Genomic DNA, 22,012 nt, shown 5'->3' with positions numbered 1-22,012 from the left:
CTGCAAACTACCCAAATTTCAGACCTGAAAACTCTGCATAGCTGCCCACCAAGAATACGCTGGAATTTTGGAACTTCCCTCCCTCTTCAGGCCAGGTGAAGTTCTGGGCAATGTTGACACTACCAAGCTCCGCTAAGATAGCATTATTTTTCATCAAACTTACTGAAACAGAATCCACCATCACTATTTAACCCTAGAGTCAACATAAGATGAGCCCCACCAGCACATATGCCACATGCAGTCTGTCAAACAGCAGCATTTTAACGGACTCAATCAAAAGCGGTTAGTGACTAGGAGCCCTATGACTATTTGGTATGTAAAGAAACTTGATTAAAAAAGTTAACTATAACACTTCAGCCTTTATCTGAAGTCCTGTACAGTGGGCAGGCCACAGCTGGCCATGTACAACATCCCTCTGGATGGTCAATGCGATGACTAGGAAAGAACACAAATGCTGTTTCTTTTTAGAAAAACCTCTTATCTATCTGCCTATTCCATTGAAAAGGTAGTGTAATGTTTCAGAAGACAGATTCTGATGCTGGCCAGCCTAGATTCAAATCCTGGCACTACAACTACCTTGAACAAATTACTTAAGACTCTGTGCCTCCATTTCCCCTTCTCTAAAATGGTATAATAATAGTATCTACTAAATGGAATTATAAGAATTAAATGAGTTATATATGCAAAATACCATAGATAAGTGTTGCTATTATTCTAATATATGTGTATATTTTAATACTCAAGATCTGCATAGTGCCGTAGTACTCAACCACAGACAATTTTGGCTCTCAGGGAACATTTTGCAATGTCCGGTGATATTTTTGGTTATCATCAAAAAAAGGTAGGAGGGAGATGCTACTGGTGTCTAGCAGGTAGAGCCCAGGAATGATGCTAAACATCCTGTAATACACAAAATAGACCTCTACGACAAAAGAATTATCTTGCTCAAACTCTTAAGTGTAGATATAGGCAATCTCTACTTTATGAAAACTCAATGGAGCTAAATTCCAAGGGGCAAATAACAGTAAGCAACAGGTGATAATTCCATTTCAAAAAGTTTTCACCAAAGACTCCTTTCAATACTAGAACTCAGTATTTATGGTGGCTTATAAATTACGCTTCATTCACTTTATAGATTTGTTTATAAATCCTTTTTACCTATTTTACACATATATATATCCAATTTTATAAATTAAATCCTAGTTAATATATTTAAGGCAAACTGTGGGTAGAAATCTTGTCAATAATTTCATAATGCAAATTGTTGCTCCCTCATTTCAATATTTTGTGGATTTAGATCTTAAAGAAGATCTGTAGTTGACAGGGAAGTGAGCAAGATAAAAAAGCTAACATCTTATACATCATTTCTAGCTGAAAATAAAGCACATGTGTAAAGAGGAAAGAAAGGGTTTGCATCAATATCTACTTCTTACCACTTGGTCAACTTTTAGAATGTGGCCCATCCACATATAAAGCCACCTTTAATTATCTAGATACTGTATTGCCTGCCCTGTGGTTGATTATTAACCTGATGTGGCCCACATAAACAATGCGCTTTTGTGTATGAGACCTGTCACTACACCATCAACAGGTAGATCAATGGAAAGAAAAGAAAAATTAACCAAATTACTTTCTTGTACTATCTAGTTCCTCCACCTCACCTCAACTCTTCCCAGACAAACTCATATGCAACAGTTATGTGGACAGTTTTAGCTTTTACAAGGTTGTTTTGGCTTTAAAAGTAAACAGGGTTCCTTGTTGCTAGAATTTCTGCTTTCAAAACTAGAGCTTGGCTTCCCTCTTCTTCAAGATGAATTGTAAGTCCTATGTACCTATTATATGCTTAGTAGTGTACGTAAAAGAAAGCTTAAGTCTAGAGGTAGAAATCAAGCTTATACACATGAAATAAAGGATAACTTGTGAAAGTATATATTCAAGTTTTAGACTTCGAAGTGCAGATGAGTTCAGATTATTAACCAACTCACTGAGAGTTCTCAAAGACTACTTCATGAGCTGGATCTTGAAAGCTAGACAGCAATATGTGAAGTGGTCTTTGGAATAATACTGACATGAGTTCAATCCCAACTCCACTATTTCTTAGCTACTTGATTTGGAGCAAGTTATTTAACCTTTCTGAATCTCAGTCCCCTCATCTATTTTAAAGTGAAGATAACAATAATACCTGCTTCAATGTGTAGTTGTGAGGATTAATCAAGATAAAGATTGGAGAAAATAGCACAGTGACTGTAACATTCTATATGGTGGCCACAAAGTCCTTGTGCATACCAATTAGACATTGTTATGCTCCCCTCTGCTGCACAAATTTAATTTTTCTTCATTCTTCTAGAATATTTCTTCCTGTCAACAGTTGGAAATCACTTAAGCAGCACCTGAGAGCTATTTTGAGTCTTCAACTCTTGTTATAGATACTCTCTATGCATGAAATTATAAAAGCAAAAATTTTCTCAAAAGAGAGATCATTCAGGTAACAATGCAAGCCACTATTTTTATTATCGTTGTTATTTTGTGATTATTCAGAAGAGAAGGAGGGGTAGGAGGAGAAAGAGAAAGAGGGAGAGGATGATGTAGAGCAGAAAAAAAGAGGAAAGGGAGAAAATGGACAAAGGTGAAGATTTACACAGACAGAAAGGAATAGGAAGGGTAATTCAGGCGAAGAGTACAGCATAAACAAAGACACAAAGGCAAAAATGAGCAGGCTGAGCACAAACTGACTGAATCACAATAAGTATTTTGGGTGTAATGAGGCATCTTTTTTTTCCCATGTTAAGCCATCATATCTTAATGAGGTATCTTTATAGTCACTTGCTACCAAGTAACTACTTCCCTTTTTGGGAGTCAAAACCTTGAAATATTACATACCTTCTTGTGTTTTTCTTTACACAGCAATAGCATAACTCCTTTAGGGTTCCTGGACCCAATTCCAATGCGCATGCATTGTGTATGTTTGAGAGAGAGGCGGGTGTGGGGGAGTTCTTCCCACACACAACACCAAGCAATTATCAAACACCAGCTGGGTGTCAGAGAACTCAATTCTGATGCTATCTGCCCACAGACAGCACCAGATTCCCCAGGTTAAGGGCTCCATCCTACGAGACTGCCCCCTAACCCCCACTCCAGACACCAGTGGTCAGCCCCAGGCTGTTACCTGTGCTTCTGACCAAGTGACTACAGATTGAAGGTTCCAATGACCTCCCACTTAGATTTGATTAATTTGCTATACAGAGCAGCTCACAGAACTCAGGAAAACACATTTACCAGTTTAATAAAGGATACTGTAACAGATACATGTTAATAGCCAGATGAAGAGATATATAGGTCAAGGTCCCAAATAGAGAAGCTTCTATCCTCATGGAGCTTGGGGCCTGGCTTGGTGCTGGATGGAAGTTTTCTGGTTGCCCAAGTGTAGAAGCTCTCTTCCACAGAGAAGCAGGACACAAGAAAGAGATAGGCTCCTTTCATGGTTTTTTGTGAGGGCTTCAATGCTTAGTCAAGACTGACTAAATCATTGGCTTTTGGCTGATTCAATTTCCAGCCCCAGCCCTTGGGTGGGGTCCAAAAGTCTCTCATTAACATAACAAGATACCCATTTCACTTTAAGATTCTGATATGTTTCAGGAATCGTGGATAAAGAGCAAATATACCTGGGAAAATATGTATTTGGTCATCTTATGGATGAAATATGTATTTCTTATAACTCATTATATTGCACTGGTCCTCTGTAATTCTTTTTCCTTCTTGAGCCCTTTGAAAAAGGCAAATGCCATTGATATTGGAAAACACATTCAAGATCTGACAGGCTCACCACTAGTCCTGGTCACTGAACTGACTGACTCAAGTTACTTCTTGGACTGGAACTCATTGGCTTCCCACTACTCTAAACAATACCTGCAATTTCCACTCACAGGAGGTTGGCCAAATATTCCCTGAAATGTATTACAGCCAGATAAGGTTCTCAGCATCCTGCATAAAAAGCAAGAGGCTAGAATATTTATAGACTGCCAGCTGACCCATAATGTCCACCACCAACTAATTAGCCAAAGTTGGCACAAGCCAGGCATGTGAGTTGACCTCCCCATAATTTAGCATTTCCTTTGGATTTTGTAAAAATAGTCTAACAATTACCTTTGTATTTTGGCTCACTTTGCATTCAAATTCCATGAAATAGAATAAATTACCCCAAAAAGCTTTCAACATATGTATTGCTGAAAGAGAAAAAGAGAAAGGGGCAGAAGGATGAGGGAGAGAGAGGAAGAGAGGAAGAACAAATTGCATACATGAATTAATCTAAGGTTTTCTATTGGGGAATCAAGCAGATAATCCAAAATTAATTAAACTATTTGCCTCAGCTTAAAATCTTATGTAGGTATTAACTCCCAGCACCCTGAGCATCCTACACAGAGCAGTAATGTAGAGCAAGGAGCCACCTCCCAGCACAGACAACTGATGCCTGCCCACCTTAGTGCCAGTGTCCTCTCTACTCTCAGTGCTTACTGAATCACAGACTTCTCAGAGCTGGACAGCCTGACTCTTCTGGTTGTAGCACAACTTCAGATTTAAAGGACAACAGAGTGTGGTACTTGGCAAATATGGAGCTTACCTTTAGTACCCATGCCACCTCCCTAACCCCCCAAATCGCCATCTCACTCACTGCCACCTGTACAGTATTCTGTCATATGATAAAATGGAAAGTGTGGGGGCTCTGGAGTGAACAACATGGGTTTGTTCTACCACTTACTATGTGACCTTGGTCATGTTGCTAACCTCTCTGTGCCTTAGATTAGTAATCAGTAAAATGGAAATAATACCACTTGCTTCATAATATCATTATGACAACTAGGAAAAAGTGGTTAAAATATTTAGCACAAGACTTGGCACAGAATTCAAACTAAATGGTAGCTATGCTAGCTGATACTATTACAGTCTAAGGCCACACCCCTCCTAACAGTAGGCATGCCTTCCCTGGAAAGGGCTCCATCATTCATTCATTCAATGGGAATGTACTGAAAACTTGCTCTGCACTAAACAATAACCTGGACATCAATAGTACAGCAATGAACAAAACAAGTTACCTAATAGTGAGAACTCACACTCTTAACTGAGGATTATAATCAAATCTTGTGATAGGGGCCACATCTAGAATCTCAGCATACAAGAAGCACCATCCAATCCCATGAAGGTAGAGAAGGGGAACTAGCAAGAACCAATCAGGGTTATCTGAATTTCAGAAGAGAAAAGGTTAGCAGGAAGGCTGTGGCTCCTTAAGCAACAAGGGGACTGTGAGGCATGGTCTACACACACACACACACATACAAATTACCAGACTGGGGGAAGCAAACAAATTAGGGCTCCACCTTGCAATACAGATCCTGCAGTGGTCAGTTTTGGTCCTGGGCTAGCTGGGTAAGCTAAGCCTGCAGTTTAATGTACCTCAGTTTTAGAGAGTCTGCATAAAAGCAGGGTCTGACAACACATAAATAAACAAATGAGATCTAATTATATAAGGCCTATAAATATGAACAGAGTGGAACATGAGCAATGCAATCCAGTAGCTATCTTCCCTTGTCTTGGTTCAGTCTTTGTCGTTATTTCATTCCAGGATTTATAATACTCTGCTGTAATTCTATGTTTTTAGTGGTCCGTCTTCCTGATAGACTATGAGCTTCCTGAAGGTTGGGACCATGTCTTTGTTTTCCCGGAGTACCTAGGAGTGCTTGGCATAAGAACTCAAATTTGTTGAATATGTGTATGTGTAGCTAAATGAATGAACAGCAAAATAAAATTGTTCTTCTTATGCCAGAGAACTGCTATCTTATGTGAAGGGACTAGGGCAGGAAAATATGTTCATGCTTTTACACTTGACATGCATGAGCAAGATCTCGCCACCTTCAACCATTTAGGAAACATTAGGGCATGAACAGATGGTCAACAGATATTATTGAACACCTACCATACAGGTCAAGCACTATGCTGGGTGCTGGGTAAACCGAAGGAGACTTATCTTTGCCTTCATGGAGCTCACAATACAGTGGGGGACACAGATATTAAATCACATGGATAAATAGTTACAGACAAGTAAAGTTCTACCCAACACACCTCTCTCATTGCCACCCAAAGTTGCCCATTCCATATATTCTATCCCACTTCCAAAAAATCTAAGTAGGCAGGGGAAAGAGTGACTATTTAGAGAGCTACTTCTCTCAGATAATATATGTACATTTTAGGAGTGGCCATCTGGAGACAGTATTTACTCCAAAGGGATGCCTGTGATGGCAGAATTCCAGGCAGTGTGGTACACCAGTGGAAGCCGTATTGTTTAGTGCACCTCACAGCACACTGAGGCCATCTGTTCCTGCCCTAATGTTTCCTAAATGGTTGACAGTGGCGAGATCTTGCCCATGCATGTCAAGTGTAAGAGCATGAATATATTTTCCTGCCCTAGTCCCTTCACATAATATAGCAGTTCTCTGGCATAAGGAGAACAATTTTATTTTGCTGTTCATTCATTTAGCTACACATACACATATTCAACAAATTTGAGTTCTTATGCCAAGCACTCCTAGGTACTCAGGGGAACCAAAGACATGGTCCCAACCTTCAGGGAGCTCATAGTCTATCAGGAAGAGAGACCACTGAAAACATATAGTTATGTTTTCATAAGCAGAGTATGATAAATCCTGGAATGAAATAATGACAAAGTCAGGACCAAGACAAGGGAAGAGAGTTACTGGACTACACTGAGATTTGATTTTCTACTTGTGAAATTCTAACAACAAAGTCAAGTTTTCAATCCACACACACTACCTCTCTACACAAGTCTGGACCATTGTATTCTATTTATGCATTCCTAGAACCAGTTCTGCCATTTATTGACTGTGTGACCCAGGACAAATTGATTAAATACTCTGAGCCTTAGCTTCGCATCTATAACATGAGGATTCATTCAACCATATAAATATTCAGCAAATATTTATATATTGGTTATAATTGGCCATGTACTGTGCTTGGATTGCCCCTAGACATGGTCCTTGCCCTCATGAAGCTTGTAAGCTATGGGGAGACAGATATAAAGCAAGCAATTATAAGTTTACCAATTTATTTTGTGAAGGTAGCACAATTCAGGTATCAAAGCTGATGAAGACGGCATACATAAGCAATGTGCATGCACACATGTACAAACAAAAGGTATTGACTCAGCTCAGTTGTGAAAATAGATCAAAAAGTGCTCAATATCAATCAATCAAATATAGCAGTATATTAAAAGATTGAAACACCATGATACCAACATTAATTACTCAAATTCCCTTAATACCAGCAATCTATAATCATAATACATCCCACATCAATAGAGCAATGAAAAAGTACTTATATGACCATCTTAATGGATATCAAAAGGTATTTATTGAATTCCATGTTGTATTCCTCATTAAATTTCCTAGTAAACTTGAAACTATCACTTAACATTATAAAGAATATTTCTATTTCAAACCAATAGGTAGTATCCCAATTAACAGTGAACCTAGAGCAGTGGTTCTATAATAACTAAATAGAAAGATTAATTTGAAAGAGATATTTACAGAGCTGGTGCACTAAAGATGCCTAAGAATTGGTAACTGCTAGTAATATTTGGGATTATTATTATTGACATAATTATTGTTAAAGCTGTGGTACATGGCAAATGATTAATGGGGTGTAGCTAAAAATTATAAAACAAGATTGTGGAGGGATCTGTATACCATACTAAAAAGATGGAATGTATGCTGTATATGAAAGAAGAGTTAAAAGCAGAACAGTTATATGAGCATTATCTATGTTTAATGTTACTCTGACTGCTATGCGGAGATGGTCTGAAGGGAGATAAGGGTAGGATCAAGAAAACCAGTTAGTCACCAAAAATATGAACACAAGGTAAACAAAAAATGATGGCTTGGAATGGAGGCAATAGAAAAATGGTGGCAGTAGAGATAGAGATACATAGGTATGTTCAGAATATATCTAGAAAGCAAAATATCCATGACTGTCAGTGGACAAGACATGCAGAAACAAGAGGAAACGGAGAGGCAGGCACGCTTTCAGGGCCTGCAGGCCATGTTGAGATGACTTATATTTATTCCAACAGCAATGGGAGGCCATTAAAGAGATTTAAGCAGGAATTTGATGTGATTAAGATTTGTATTTTAGAAAGCTCTTTTGACTGCTAGGTAGAGAATAGTTTGGGAAGGAATATAAGTGGAAGCAAGAAGGCCAGTTAGGACAACTGCTACTATAGTCAAGGAAATGACTGAGAGTCTAATTAGTACATTTCTGGAGATGGGTGGTCATTTACCAAAAGAAGAAATTCTGGAAGGAAAGTAGGTTTCAGAGGGAGGATAATGAGTTTCGTTTTGAAGATGTTACATTGGAAACATCCAAAGGAAGATGTCAAACATGTAGTTGCACACATGGGTCAGTAGCTCAGCCGAAAGCTGAGGCTGGAGAGGTTAAAGGAGTCAAATCACATTGGCTTCAGTGAAGAAGGTGACTTGGAGGGTGCAAATATATTAGGGCCAGAGAGATGAGTTTACTTTTTGTTGGTAGAAAAATAAGAAGGTAACACCCTAGAGATACATGAAAATATTTTAAGAGTTTTCAGTTTAGCTAATTTCTCTTAAAAAGACAGGGACTATACAAGAAAGCTCAACTAATGATCAGCAATGGAAATAAATTATGTAGGAAAATTTAAAAGGCAGCACCCCATGTGTGATATAATGAGTTATAAGAAATATGTACTTGGTCATTCATATGACCAAGTACATATTTCCCAGGTATTTTTGGTCTTCATCCACAGTTTCTGAAAACACTGAAGAGTCTTAAAGATGAAATGGATGTCTTGTCATGTTAATGAGAGACTTTTGGATCCCCACCCAAGGGCAGGGGCTGGACATTGGATCATCCAATGGCCAATAATTAAGTCAATCATGACTATGCAATGAAGCCCTCACAAAACCTGGAAAAGAGCTTATGTCTCTCTGGATGCTGCTCTGCCTGGCTGGATCCTACATCTTGGTCAGAGAGAGTTTTTATGCCTGGGGAGCCAGAATGCCGCCACAAAGCTAGGGCCCAAGTACCACGAGGATAGAAGCTCCTTTATTTGGGACCTTGCCCTGTGTCTCTCTTCATCTGGCTGCTAACTTGTATCCTTTATGGTATCCTTTACTAAACCTAAGTGTTTTCCTGGCTTCTGTGAGCTGCTCTAGCAAATTAATCGAACCTAAGGAGGAGGTCGTGGGAACTTCCCATCTGTAGCCAGGTCAGAAGTACAGGTAACTGCCTGGGGCTTGTGACCAGCATCTGGAATCGGGAGTGGAGGGCAGTTTTGTAGGACAGAACCCTTAAACTGGGAATCTTGTGCCATCTCCAGGAAGATAGCATCAGAGTTGAGGCAAGTTCTGCAACATCCTGCTGGTGTTCGAGAATTGCTTGGTGTAAGAATGTGTGGGAAGACCCCCTCCCACATATTTACAGACATTGGAATCAGGTCCGCATACCCAAATGAAGTTACACTACTACTACTGCTGTGTAGAATATTGTTAATGTTATACATATATGTAGGAAAGAAAGACACCATTACATTTGCTGTCAGAGATGTTACCCCATGGTAGCACTCTACACACACGTGTCCCCCAAGGCTCCCAGGTCAAATAACAGTAGTCTTTGTACTCTCCACATTAGGAACAAAGGGTGAAATTGGGTTGTGGATGCTCTTAGAAATTTCTGAAGGTGAGAGAGAGCGATGCAGTATGCTGGGAATATGATAATTGCAAATTTCCATTCCCTTTAGAGTAGCAGCCACACAGCATTTCTAATTGATTAGGCTGAAAGAATTGAAGCTTTCCAGAATCCATTCTCTCCTTCCCCCAAGATTCCCATTATATTTAACACCCAGTGTCCAGCCAAGAACTAGAATCACAGTAAGTGGAAAAAGAATTTGGGCACTATGTGGCACTCAGGTAAAATCATATAGGTTAAGAGGTTTCTACTGATAACAAGAAACTGAATGAATAAAGGGGAGACAGGTCAAATGTTCGAAGCATGGTTATTGTCTACTGAAACATATTACGTAGTTCTGTAATTAAAACTACTCTTAATGAAGGACACATAGATCACTGAAAGAGGACAGAATGAAAATGGACCTAATATAGAAACGGTTTGAGATAAAAGTGGCATTTCAAAGTGGTAAAGAGGGATTATTCAATAAATGAGTTTGCATCAACTGGTTTATCATTTGAAACAGAAGGATGCATCCCTTTCATTAAATCATTCATTAAATCAGAATAAAATTGGACTGAAATACTTGAAAACACTAGAAATAAGAGAGATCAGATGTTGTGGAAAGAAGATTTGAGGTTTCAAGTTTCTGTAGGACATCCAAAGTGAACTATTGGATAGCACTTGAGATGAGCATGACAGACAGGAGCTGAAGACAGACTTCAAAATGATCTGCAAGATACATAGCAATTTGGGCCATGAGGATGGATGAGACTGAGAAATTGTGTGGAGTGAGAAGGGGGCCTAAAAGAGAACCAAAAAAAAAAAAAGAAAAAAAACCCCCTACATTTAAGAGATGGACAGAAGAGGTGGCAACAAAGACAAAAAGTTTCTAGAAGGAGAAAGTAAGCAAGGATAGAGGTTTTATCGAAGTCACAGGAAAAGAGATTCAAGAAGGGAATGGCCAAGAATGTCAAATGTTTCTAGGAGGGCAAGTAAGATAAAAACATAAAGTATCCACTGAACATTGTATGGTTAGTAAAGTTAAATTTAGAGGAGTGGTGATAATAGGAGCTTATTTTAAGTGTACTGAGTAGTGAAAAGTTTAGAAGTACAGATAACTCAGCAAGTATGGAATTAAGAGGAAGAGAATGATACAGGGCAATTGTTAGAAGGTATGATGGGTTGGCTTGTGTCCCCGCCAAAATATGTTGAAGTCCTAATCTTCAGTACCTCAGAAGTGACCTTATTTGGAAATAGTCATTGCAGATGTAATTAGCTGCGATGAGGTCATAATGGAATAGGGCAAGCCCTTAAAGCATTGAATAAGTGTCCTTATAAGAAGAAAATGCCACGTGAGACTAAGACACACAGGGAGAATGCCATGAGAAAACAGAGGGAACAATCAGAGGGATGGAGCTGCAAGTTAAAGAATGTCACCACCTGATACCGGGAAGAGGGGAGGAAGAATTCTACCTAGAGCAGGGTCTCAGAGAGAATGACCCTGTTGCCAAGGTGATTTCAGATTTCTAGCCTCCAGAACTGTGTTGTTTTAAGCCACCCAGTTTGTGGTCCAGAAGGAGATGCAAAGAAAGTTTTGTCATACGTTTTACAAGTTGGGAAACTTAATCATACTTTTTCTGATTATATGAACCAGTCTCGAAGGTGAAGGTAAAGACACAGATAAAACAAACCAAATAGGATGAGAGAGACTGGTTATATGTTCATCATTTCCTTTCCATCTTGCACACACAAAAAGAATGCACTTCTCAGAGTCCTGTGTGGTTAGGAGTGGTCTTGTGTCTGGGTTCTGGTCCTCAGACTTAGAACTGATAAACTGATAAACACCATTTAAAGTTAGCCCACACAAACTTTCCAAACACTATCTTCTCTCCCTTCCCTCATCTGTTGGCCAGATACCTATGCCCAGGGGAACCCCATGTTTTAGAAGAAAGAGCCTAAGTCTGTGAGGAAGCAAGCAACACTCACTTCCACCCCATGTTACCCACTGGATTTGACCTGAGCAAGAAATAAATGTATATATATGTATTAAGTCAATAAGATTTCTGGGTTTATCTGTTATAGAAGCTAGCATTATCTTAATATAACAGAAATCCCTGAAGTGACAGGAGGTGATGGAATACAAAACAAAAATTGGAGGACCTTGTCTCTCTCCAGGAGAGACAAAAAGGAAAATATCATGATAAAATTTTTTGTTGAATGAAAGAATTCCGTGTAAGCCAGATATTAATAGACATAAATCTTATTTGAATCTAGAAGCAGCTTGGCCAATACTAGAAACTGACTTATCTATCCTAAACCATTTCCTTCCAGATATTCATCTGTGCAGGACATGACTCTTACACACCTATCACAAACCCCAGATGAACACAGTACCCAGAAGGGTTCTTCCAGGTCACGTGTATCCCAAAGATCACAATAATTTACACCCTATCACTCTGGCATTAATTAAGTGGGCCATGGGTATGCATCAACCTCAAAGGCAACTATTGCCTGCAAGGGAGTCTGGCATGAATGCAAACCTCAGCTTCATCCTCTACCTAGCTTTAAATTCTACGTGTGAGCCGCAAGGTAGTAAGGTCTATTTGCCCTTGATATCAGTCTCAAATGTAAAGGAAAGCTTTAATATCCTGGTTTCTCTTAATAACTCTACCGAATAAGACTTTACCAATGGTCTTGAACCTAGATAGATATAGTGTGATGGGCACAGGTTGGAGAGTCTCATAGTTTGGGATTTAAATCTAGTTTTGCTATTTATTAGCCATGTTGGCCTTACACTCATTGACAAACTTCTGAATCTTACTGTTAGGCAGATAGACAGAAATAAGTGGGATGAAGAGGAGAGAGGCCCCCCCAAAGATGACTCAGGGAGTTGATCAGATAGAGCCAGAAAGCCAGAAATGACTCAGAGAGTTAATCAGATGAAGCTACAGGGTCCAAGGGTGACTCAGGAAGTGCCCAGGGTCTCCCCAGGTAAGAAACATCAGAAGCACAGGCACAGCACAGCCCCTGTCCTCATTTCACCAATCAGAACAAGCCTAGAGAGCTGATAGCTGTCAATCAAGGACCTCTCTGCCCTGCCAAAACCATATAAAAGAAGCCTCAGAATGAGCATCCAGGCCTGTCTTATCTTAGGCAGGCCCGCTCTGGTACTCCATGCAGAGTGTATTAAAACTTACTTTGCTTTCTTGACTTGGTTTCTTGTCCCACTGTATCTGACTTCCCTGTGACATGGAGCCGAGTCCTTTCCTTCCTAACATTACTATTTCTTCTATAAAATGTGGACTCTCCAGAGTAGTTTGTGAGGACTAAATCAGACCATATGTGTCAAATATTTATTAGGATCCTTCAGTTCCCACATTACATGTGCAGTCACTCTGGAGTTAATGGTCTTAAGCACACTTCCCATTCAGGAGAATCTCACTACCTTTGGTCCTGAAAAGACCACTCACGTCTAACCTAATCTCACCCTAGACTTCCAGGACTTGGCAACCAGACCACTTGGTAATTTGTAATATTAGATTCCAGCTTTTTCTAAGTCTTCATCTTTATAGATAGTAAGTTTTCCGGTTAAAACAAAATTTGAAAACTGGCTTCTCAGAACATAATCCAACCTCAGTTACTTAAAGCTGCACACAATTGCCAGCCTTTAAAGAGACCTCAGGGCCTTGGTGAGAACCCTTCTTTTTAAGGAGCATTTGCATTTGGAGTATTTGCTGTTCTACCGTAGAAAAAAAAATGGGAAAAATTAAAAGGTCATTTTATGGGCTACATTTTAAGGCTCTGAAAACTGGAATTTACAAAATAAATTACATTGGAGATAGTGAGAAACTAGGGAAAACCCAACACTTTTCATGATTTACAAACAGCTTTGTCCCTTCTTGAATGATCTGCTAAATAAATAGTTCCTACTACCTAATATCAGGAGACACATTACAATTAAAGGAGCCCAATACCTGCACTGAACTGATAACACACATCTCTATCACTTAGTGGGGAAAGTAATAAGCATGGCTGTGGAGCCCTATTTCCGCCATCTCTTTTGGGGAAGATAACTTTTTACACAAACTCATTTTTCATTTCCACCACGTTGTCTTCCTTTTCCAAACAGGATATTAAGGATTTCACAGGCATCTCTTGAAATGAGCATGGAGAAAATCTTCCCTTCTCACAAAAGCCTACCCACCTCTTAAAAGATTCTAAAATTAGAAAGGCATTGTCTTTCACAAAAAATGGAAGCAACGCTGCTCACCTACTTTGCACAATTCTTCAAGGCAGGTGTAACTACCTTTTCTAAGCTTCCTTGAGCTATGACCTTCTGTAAAATACTTCAGGCTACTAAGCCTCTAATTGGCCCCTTGGAAAGACCATTTTCTCACCATTAGTTTTAGGCCTTAGAATGACTGCATGAGGAGTTCCTTATCAAAGGTAGTATATTTCGTTCTCTTGACTTGTTTGCATGCACAATGCCAGCTATGTCTTGTGAAGTTGAGAATTATCTTTTCCTCTTTCATGTGGGTCATTTTTAATTTCTCTAGGCTGCATTTAAGTCACACCCAAGAATCTGACTGGAGAGGCAGCACTGTGCAACAAGAAAAGAATGACCCAAGAGTTACAACTAGAGTCCTGGTCCAGAGTCCTCTGCTTAGTAACCGTATCATCGTGGAGAGCAGTTTAATAGTTCCGTTTCCTCCAAGAGTAGGCAAAGACAATGAAAACAACAACAAGAGCAAACACAGTATTGGTTTTACCTCATGGGGTAATTGTAAGGTTCAAGGGAGATCTTGTGACAATAAAAACAGTTACATTTGCAAAGTGTTTGCAGCTTAGGGAAAGCTCTTTCACATACATTATTTAATTCTGTAGGAGCACTTTGAAAATGACAAATGGCTATGTTAGGCATTTGACAATCACAGGCATGAAATTTCTCTCAAATCAGTCAGGCCCCAAAGGCATAGCAAACCTCTTTAAATGTTTATGGCATTCATTCCAATTTACGTGTGACCCCATTTATTGTACTTTCATTCCTTCTAGTGTCATTTTTTTCTTCTAATATATTTCAGGAAGGTAAAAATCATACCCTTCTATTGGAAGAAAACTACATTAAAATGTATCGCTTTTATATTCAGTTCAGATTATTTGCTTACTTTTTTTTAATAATAGCATATAAACAGCCTTTATGGCTTTACTTACATAAGAGACTGTTCCAAAAATGTAAACATAAACCCACCTCACATGCTTCTTAGGTAAGAACAGTACTCACAGTCATAATAATAAGTTTTATATCAATAAACACATTTGGAAAATGTGGTAGTTATTAGTTCGGCTCACCAGTATTTTTATTTCCTCTCCTTCCCAGTACATAGTGGGACTGCTTTCTGCACACACCAAAAACACACACACACACATTTTTCAACAATGCATGAGTGGAAGTGACATGTTTCACTTCTGGGTGGCAGCTTTAAGAACCAGTGCTTAATGCATCACACACTCTTTCCCTCTGTCAAGGCAACCAGTAAGGCTAGAGATGGCAGTTACTCTGTCAAACTGGATCCTGGAATGCCAATGACATGAATCAGACCCTCAAGCACAAATATATGTAACAAAAACAAGAAATGAACTTTTGCTGTTTTAAGCCATAAGACTCCAGGTTGTTTGTTTCTGCAACACAATGGGCCACACTAAATAATACAGACTTTAAAAGTTACAAATTTGGGCTCAACAAGTCAAAAAGGTCAAGTTTAAGTTCCATTTCATATGTACAGTTTTCAATATATTATGGAACCTCACTAAGCTTAATTTCCTCATTTGTAAAGTGCACAAAAACAACACCCACCTCAAAGGTTTTTGTTGAGGATTAAATGAAGTAATGTGTATCTATGAAAAGTGCCCAGCACACAAATGATACTCAATGTTTATCACGTGATTCTCATAATAATCCTACAAGATGAAAAGGGCTTATGATGCCCATACTGAAGATGAGAAAATCGAGGCCAACAAAAAATATGTATTTGTCTTGAACAAAGTCACAGAATTAGTTATCCTACTGCCTGGCCCACCATTGGATTTTAAAATGGAAATTATCTCCTGAATTTAGAATAATTGTTTTAAGGCAGTGGTTCACAACCTAAGGGTTCCTAACACCCAGAGGTCTGTAACAGTAGTACTATAGCCTGATACATAGGTATTTTCCCCACAAAAAGACTAAATGTATTTACAAAAACATCAAGTTTCTTATGTTTAATGGTATATGCTCAGTTTGGAAATACTGATTATCTAAAGGTAAACATTTGATAATACCTGTGCCTTTGACTAGTAAAAGTAAGAACACTGATTAATGAGTTAATAAATGCCATTTATGGTATGAAAAATGTTCAAACCAAGATTAACCATGGGAGAAAAGGAGATACAGATAAATAGTGGGTAACAATAAAAGGCATGCTTGACAGCAAAAGGTTGTAGACCACTGTTTTTTAAACATCTTTATTGAGATGTAATTTACGTGCCATACAATCATCCTTTTAAAGTGTACTATTTAATGGTCCTTACTATGTATAGAGTTGTGCACCCATCACCACTCTCTAATTTCAAAATATTTTTATCATCCCAAAAAGGAACCCCAGGTCCTGGAAAACATTACTCTATGTCTCTATAGATTTACCTACTCTGGACATTTCATATAAATGAAATCATATAACATGTGGCCTTTTCTATCTGCTTTCTTTCACTTACCATAATGCTTTCAAAGTTCATCCATGTTATAGCGTATCAATACTTCATTCTTTTTTATGGCCAAATAATATCCTATTATATGAATATACATTTTGTTTATCCATTCACCAGCTGATGGACATTTCAGTTATTTCCACTTATTGGCTATTAAGAATAATGCTGCTATGAATATACATGTACAGTTTCTTTTTGGACATATGATTTCATTTCTATTGAGTATATACCTAGTAGTGGAATTGCTTGGTCATATGGTATCTCTGTTTAGCTTTTTGAGGAACTGCCAGACTGTTTTCCGAAACAGTTGCACCATTTTACATTCCCAACAGCAATGTATGAGAGTTCTAATTTCTCCACATCCTCATCCACACTGGTTACTGTCTGAATTTGTTATTATAGACATCCTAGCAGGTGTAAAGTCATTAGTTCATTGTGGTTTTTATTTTTCACATGTGGGCAAGCATTTCCAAAATAATCTGTTGTAGTATAAACTGAGTAAAAACCTAGGATACCTTTCATAACCAAACACAGTATAAGAAAATAAGAAGTTACTTTACAGAAAGTCCATTGCCCTTCTTCTGAGGAAAAGTTTTAACAGTGAATAGGTTTATACAGGTCCAATAAATAAAGCATTATTTAAATATTTACTTGTTTGTTTATATTTTCTTAATAGCCCACCTCATTCCAAAAAAATGTTGAAGCAACTATAAAATAGACAACTGGGATAAAATAAGTAGAAAGATTAAAGTGAAGGAAAAAAATCCAAAGGAAAATGAAGACAGAGTTAACACAAAACTCTTACAGTGAAACACAAAAGTGTAAAATAGAAGATTTTAGACAATTGTCAAAAGTAGATCACAAATGAAGGATACATGTGAAGTTATATACTTATACTATCCGTGGGATCACTGTGTATTAGTTATCCAGGAGAAATAAAGCTTTTCCTGGGACTAAAGCTGAAAGAAAAAATTCCTGTAGATTTTAATGAAGAAACACTAGATAGTGTAGTAAAACTTCCCAAATTACTATTCTGTGGACCTGTTCCATCAATGTTAACAATACATATTCCCAGAAGTACCTCAGATCAGTAGTTTACAAACACCTCAGATGATTCTTTTGTGCAATCAGGCCTTGAAAGCACCTGTGTAGTGTGATAATATTCTCTAGCAATAAATATAATTAATTTCAACAGCTGCTTTTCATAATGCTCTTCAGTGTAAGTAGATGAGACATAAAACTAAAAGCACACTCTATGAGACCATTAAGCCGAAGCCTAGGGACTAAGTACTGCTACTCAGTGGTCTGGCCTGATCCAGAAGTAAAACTTTTAGTACAACTCAGAAAATATTCATTCACATAAACTCAAAAGTTTGTATAAAATATCAATGCGTGCATAGACTTCCTGAAGCCCAGCCACTATTGAGCTTCAGGTAAGAACCTCTGCTCTAAACTACTGCTTCTCAAATGTTAATTTGCATACAAAACACCTTGGCAATCCTGTTAAAATACAGAGTGACACAATAGTTCTGGAATAGGTCCTGCGATACTCCATTTCTTCTATGTTCTCAATTGACGCTGATGCTGTGGGACCTCCACTTTTTTTTTTTTTAGAAGGACTGGAACTGAGGAACTGTGTATGTTTCAGACAATCCTCCATGAATATATGGTCTTACCATTAAGCTTTCACAGAAAGCTCAAAGTTGTATTCTCAAGCATAAACATGGAACTGCAGCTCCACTGTGTTTCCATGCCAAATCAAATGTTTAGGTTAACTTTATGGCACCTATCTGTCAGAAAAAGAATTTTCAAAGCAAGAGAATTTATTTACATCTGTGTGTATATACACACACAGAGAACAAGTTGGAATTCCATGGTTTCTCTTTCCCTGAGCCAGAGTAGCTATGGAGCACATAAGTACTTAAAATGACCAGTGCATCTACACGTCCAGTGATCCATTACAAAGACTGGTCCAGTGGGGATTTCAGAGCACTTACATTGCTTACCTGTTATGATGTCTATACATCAATTTTAGCCACTATCCAATCAGACAGCAGTGTACACTTTAACATCTTTTCATTGTAGTTACATTTATGACGATTATTTTTAGTAGGTGTCAAATGATTTTTTCAAAGCTGAAGTAAAATGCATAGAGAATAGTTAATTCCACATTTTTCACCAACAAACCACCCAAAAGAAATTGTACTTACTGCTTAATCCCACTAGTCTAAGGTTCATTTTCTGGAGAATCTTGGATGTGCAAAAATGGGTCCTCAATAAAAACACACTATCATGATTGGTCCATGGATGATACTTTTTTTTTTTACTTATGAATTCATTGTTTTAATATTATAAACCCATGTGCCCACTAATCCAATCTAAGAACTAGAACATTACCAATAACCTACTCCTATCTGTTCCCCCTCCCATTCTCCTGTTTCACTCTTAAGGATAACTGTGGTTATATTTACCATTTTCATGCTTTTTCCTCAATTTTATCTCAAGTTTGTGTGTACATATGCACACTTACACTTAATATAATATTCGATTTTGCTTTGATCTCCACTTTATATGAAGGGGCTGATAGAATATAGAGTATCTTTTGGGACTTACATTCTTTACTCTTCTTTATGTTATTAAGTTTTATCCAGGCTATTATTACATGTTGTAGTTCATTCACTTTCAATGCTTTATATTGTTCCATTATATCAATATAACACCACTCAGCCATTTGTTGATGAGGATTTGGGTTATCTCAAGTTTTTTACTATTATAATAAATACTGCTATGGAAATTTCTGGGCATGATTACTGTTTTACAGTTGCTAAACTTTCTCTTTAATTGTAGGTCATAGGGAATGTGAACATTCAACTTTACAAGATAATGCCAAGCTGTTTTCCAAAATAGTTGTATCAACTTATAATTTACACATCAACATACAGATGACATTGTTTATCCTCCTCTTCTTCAACATTTTATATTGTCAAACTTTTTAATGATTTTCAAATGGGTGGAAAAATATCTCCAGTCTTAATTTGAATTTTCCCAATCAGTGCGGTTGAATATCTCACATATTATGAAATTTACTTACTCATCTATAAAATTCCTGTCTTTTGTCCATTTTACTATTAGATTGTTTGTCTTTTTTGTTGATTATTATGAATTGTTTACATGTTCTTGATACCAACACTGTTGATTTTATGTGTTAGCAATAACTTCTCAGTCTGTAGCTTGTCTTTTCACTTTTAGTAAGTGGTCTTCTCATTAGTAAAAATTTGTAATTAAATGTGATTTATTTTATCAGGTTTATTAGTTTTTGTGATTGTGCTCTATGTCTTAAGAAATAGTTTGCTACCCCAAGATCAAAAAGATGTTCACTGATGTTTTTCTAAATAAGTTACTTTTGCTTTTGACATTGTGATTCTTGTGAATTTAATGTTCATGTATAACATGAGAGGCAGAAAACCTTAAATTATTTCCATACTGAATAAACCAATGTTTCCTGCTTCATTTATTTAAGTCTCTTCCTAACCCAATGATTCCCACTCCAACAATGTCCTACATTAAAGTTCCATGTATGTTTGAGTTTGTTTCTGGAGTCTGTTTTCTGTTCCACAGGTTTATTTTCCATTCTTTACCAATATCACACTATGTTTTACTGAAGTCTCTAAGATTTTATAAACCTTGATATTTGATAGTATACATTCTCTAACTGTTCTTCAAGTTTTCTTAACTACTTTAGGATATTTGTATTTCCACATAAATGAATAAACAGCTTATAAATTTCAATTTTAAAAAAGAGTTGGAATAGTGATTAGATTATCATTCAATCTATAGAACAACTTAGGGAAAACTGACATCTTTAAAATACTGAGACTTCTAATTAAACATATTATCACTGATTTATTTACTCCTCAAACTGTAGAGTTTCTGTTTAAAAGACAATGATCTTTCATTAGATTAATTCCCAGGTCTTGATGTCTTTTGATAATTCTATAAATATCAATGAAATTGGTAAACTTCAAGCAAAACTAACAGGAAAAAAACAGAAAATATAAATATTAATATCAAGAATGAAAGAAGTGATATTACTAGAGGTCAAACAAACATAAAAAGTATAACAACACTCTACTATGAACAATTTTCTATGTACCCAAATTTGACATCTTAGATAAAAATGAACCAATTCCTCAAAAATCACGAACTGTCAAAATTCACTTGAGATGAAAAGATAATCGAAATAGTTCTATCATTATAAAAGAAATTGAATATGTAGTTTTAAAACTTGTCAAAAATGTTATCTCCAGCCCCAGAATGTTTCATTGGCAAATTTTACGTTTCAAAGAAGAAATAATGTGAATCTACACAACCTCCTCTAGAAAACAGAAGAAGGAACACTCCCCAACTCATGTTATGGGGTCAACCTTATACTGCCATCAAAACCACACAACAGTATAAGAAAAGAAAACTACAGACCAATATCCCTCATGAATACAAACGGACAAATTCTCTATAAAACGTAAGCAAATTGATTCAGGCAATATATAAAAATAGTAATACCACTCCTACAAAGCCACAGTAATCAAAACAATTTGGTACTGGCACCAGAACAGATCCTCAGATCAATGGAACAAAACAGAGAGCTGAGGGAAAAATTGCAGTATTTCCAGAATCTCTCACCTGGCCTTAGTGCATCTCCATATCAATAGGTGTTTCCAATGGGTGGAAAGTAGTAGTTGACCTCCACATCAGTAGGTAATTACAACAGGGAGCCAGGGAATATCTGGACCAGAGAGGTTGGATGGGGTAGCTTTTTGCAGCTGGGTTGCGAGAGACATGGACATGCAGAAGGGGACGATTGTAAGCAATAAATACGTTTCTCCCAAAGGTAATTTACCCAGGGCTGGGAACTTATTTCCCCCCTGGACTTGTATCTGGAGGTAGTCAGCAGGATCTTTGAACACAAAATCTGTCTTCATGGGTGTGGTCCTTGGGTGGACAGTCCCTAGAGATGATGGGAGATACCTGGAAACCTGTGAATGGTGGGGAGGCCCCACTGAAGGGTGCGGCTTCACCTGGGAGCCCCTATACATGTGGCTTCCTATTGAAGAGCCCCTAGTGGGGATTGGTCTAGTGTAAACCACCTCCTAGAGGGGTTGGGCCTTCCTCAGAACTGGGGAAGGGTGGAGACACTGGAAGCTGTGGAATTAGGCCTCCATCAGATAGAAGACTGCTTAGAGGCCCTGAGTGGCTATGTAACAGCTGGGATTGTGGGAGGTTTGTTTCTCGAGATAGTGGAAAGTATTATCAAGGAGAGAGAGACTTCTGGAGGAGAGAGACTCACTGCAGCATCGCTTGGAGGAGCTGAGCAATGACCTATGGAATGCCCTTAAGAAATAGAGACAGTTATTGAGAAGACACACCATGTTCCTGGAAGATATGTTAGCAGCGAGGGGGAAGCAGTAGAAGAATCCACATTGCAGGAGGCTGTGGAGAAGGG

The 22,012-nt window shown here is 37.8% G+C and overlaps 1 long non-coding RNA gene across 1 annotated transcript in view; it reads left to right on the top strand.

Moving 5' to 3' along the window:
* Positions 1-20,058, top strand: part of LOC140847458 (uncharacterized) — a 91,313-nt gene extending 71,255 nt beyond the window's left edge. The window contains exon 3 of the long non-coding RNA XR_012127476.1: positions 14,325-20,058. This is a non-coding gene — a long non-coding RNA (uncharacterized lncRNA). The remainder of the gene's footprint in view (positions 1-14,324) is intronic.
* Positions 20,059-22,012: the final 1,954 nt, after the last annotated feature.

The sequence above is a fragment of the Manis javanica genome, chromosome X (genome assembly GCF_040802235.1).
Source record: "Manis javanica isolate MJ-LG chromosome X, MJ_LKY, whole genome shotgun sequence".
NCBI classification, from domain to species: domain Eukaryota; kingdom Metazoa; phylum Chordata; class Mammalia; order Pholidota; family Manidae; genus Manis; species Manis javanica.
The sequence above is the reverse complement of the archived record's forward strand: the minus strand, read 5'-3'. Positions and strand labels throughout refer to the sequence as shown.